Raw genomic sequence first — 3,182 nt, 5'->3', positions numbered from 1 at the left:
GCAACCCAAAGCCAAAAGAGGCTCGCGGCAAAAGGCAGCAAGGGCCAGCTGCTAAAGCCCACGACCAATGGCAACCCAAGGCACAAGCAGGGCTCACGGCTAAGGCAACCAAAAGAACCACCAGTGACTACTATATTCTTTCGGCATACATAAGAGGATAAATTAGATAATTATAATTTTTTGGATGACAAACTTGATTCATCTATAACATTCAAGCCATTCAAGCCCAACGAGAAGGACCGAATCACACCAAAAAAACTCCAATAGGTCTCACGAGTAAGGACTGCAAGAGGAGCAAATCCCAATGGTGAGCTCACGGGCAGGACCAAAGGGGGAGGCTAACTCAACCACATCACAAACCCGTGGCTAGGGACCAAGCAAACATCAAACTGCAGTCTTATAAACTTCCAAAACCGTAGGAGTCAAAGGCCAATGAAAATCAGAACCCAAACCACCCCTCGGGTAGGGGCAGGACAAGGCAAAAAAGAGCCACGGTCAGAGGCAAACCGAGCCACAGCTAAGGCTCGAACCCAGGCCACAAAAAGGACTAGAAAACATCTCTATGCCTTCAAGACATCAAAATATAGGACGACCATATATCTCAAACAAGAACAGCTATGGAGATCCAAATTCAAAATAAACTTTTCCACAATATGTATAATTAAGCCAAAGGACATTCACAACATGCCAAAACCGATTCCAGCATGGGCCAAAGCAAATGAAACCGAACCCTCCCACAGCTATAGAGCAGGGATAGGAATAAACACCAGAAACGGGCTCTCGGATAGGAGCTAAAGCAAGCAAACCGAGCCCCCAAACATAGCCAAAAGCAAACCCTTCAAAGCTCATACATGAAGTTTAAACAGTTAGTAGGATGTTCTAACCAAAACCAAAAGCCCATCCTCAACAAAAATTAACATCCCATGCCCCTGCAATGAAAACCGAATGCCCACAAAGACCCAAAACCGAGTCGTTCAAGGCCAAGACAAAGCCTGAGCATAGATTAAAATTCAATCTTTAGCAGAAATTAAAATTCCAGTCGCTTCAAGATAAAACCGAACCATTCAAAGCTTTTTAAAATATCAAGATATAGAGCTAATTTATGCCTTAAGCAAGAACAATAACATAGATAGTATATTTAGGCCCCAAACTTGAGTATTCCAAACATGAACAACTTCCGGCAGGTATTTAAACAAAAGGATGTTTCACGAGGAGCTAGACCAAGCCCTCAAAACAGGTTGCAGAGTTTTCCAAATTAAATAAAATTTTTTTATAGCATGCATTTCGAGTAAGGGAAAGCCACAGGAAGCCAAAACCGAGCCCCAAACATGCATGAAAGGCCAAATAAACTCTCTAATATCTCATGCTAGATAAGAATAAATGAAAAGCTTCATAATACATGTCCCCAACATACTTGCAAGAGGAGCTAACATTGTCTCAAAGCCATGCTTCAACCTTCTCATTCGCAGTAATAGAAATATGCCATAATTTCATCTCAAGCAAGTAGAGGAAAGAGGAAAAACTTATATCATGCTATATTCCTACCATCTTAAGCAAGTAATCAAATCCAATCCCTAGAACATGCTCATACTTCCATCTCTAGATGCTGGAGTAACATGCCTTTCAAAAATATAAGTGCAACGCTAAGTTAAAATGCCACATTATCCAATGTACCAAGCTAACAGAGACTCGGCATAGAGCAAAACCGAAAACAGGGCAAGGCACAAAAGGGGAAAAGGTACCTCCTTGAAGTAAAAAGAAAGTAACACAAAAACTCTAAACGCACTCCCCAACTTCAATTACTCCTCCAACAGCAAGAGGAAACCAATTCAAGCACCAGAAGATCAAAGAAGTAAGTGAGAAAGGAAAAGAGCAAAGTTTTCTTCCTTAGACAAATTTTCGACACACCTTTCTTGGGTCTCCCCAAATGGGGTAAATATATCTATCAGGGGGGAAAAGAAGCTCGCTTAAACTCACCCACCGCAGACCAGAGGCGAGGGAAGCGGGAAGGAGGGCGACAATCGTCGCAGAGAGGAGCAAGGATAAGAGATCGCGCATGGGGGGTTTGCGGCTCGAGAGGCCGCGACATCATGAGAAAAGAGATAAGGATTTGCCGCAGAGGATGGGTCTCACAGACGCGTGCGCAAGTGGCGTCAACCGGCTCACGAACGACCTCAGGGTTTAATGGGAGAAGGAGAGAAATGGAGTTAGGTTAAAAGATTTTAATATAAGTTATTAATTATAATAATAATAATAAAATATTATTTATTATTATAATTAACACTTAAATAGGTATTTTCCCCAAGACGCGCCGTCGCAACGAAACGAATGTCCTTCTTAAGCAAAATCGACGTTCCGGACGCGTCGGCGCAGTTCGTTTCGTCATCCGGAGTCGTCCGGGCAACTTTGTCGACGATTGGGACCAAAACGCGTCGCAGTCCGAATCTTATTAAAATTTCGGCCCGAATTTGATTAAACAGGACGGTGGAGAGCGCAGCAGCGCCAAATCAACGAGTAGAGTCAATCCTAAGGCTGTCAGTTCTATAGGAGTGCTCCCTGAGTTCCTTCGGAGTAGCCTTACCTGCTAGGCAATAGCGGTCAGAACTACCACATGGAACGTCAAGTCAAGCGAAGAAAAGTCCAGAATTGCTAACATGGAGGGCTCATTCACTAGTTTTCTAGGAATAGTCGGCAGAAAGGTCCTACGGCTAGATCCTAGACTATTAAGGAGGGGACTATTAAGGAGGGGAACGGCTAGATCCTAGACTATTAAGGAGGGGAAAGCTACATCTTGACCGAAAGCGAGGTCAACACACACGAAAGAGTAAAATCAAATAAGCCTAGAGGCTTCCCCATTTGCTTCAATATGAAAATTATAACTATCAACTCTCTAGTCTCCTCTTTCTATGATTTTCAAGCTACTTCTAAGCCATGGTAGGGCCTTCAAAACTTTTAAGAAAGGAGCCTCCTTCCTTTTTTTCCATTTTAAAGTCAAAAGACCTCTATTTGAATAGCAATCGTAGATTTATCCTAGCACGAGTCATGGAGTTGTAGTCCTCATGGCCCTCAAATGTTCAAGAGTTATTTGATGTTCCAGAGTGTAAGTCTTACTAATTATTTTTCCTTGCCTAGCTGACAAATCATCTACATATGTAGTTAGTGTGGAAACTAAACGACCTGCT

The sequence above is a fragment of the Phalaenopsis equestris genome, unplaced genomic scaffold, assembly GCF_001263595.1.
Source record: "Phalaenopsis equestris unplaced genomic scaffold, ASM126359v1 Scaffold000094, whole genome shotgun sequence".
NCBI lineage: Eukaryota > Viridiplantae > Streptophyta > Magnoliopsida > Asparagales > Orchidaceae > Phalaenopsis > Phalaenopsis equestris.
The sequence above is the reverse complement of the archived record's forward strand: the minus strand, read 5'-3'. Positions refer to the sequence as shown.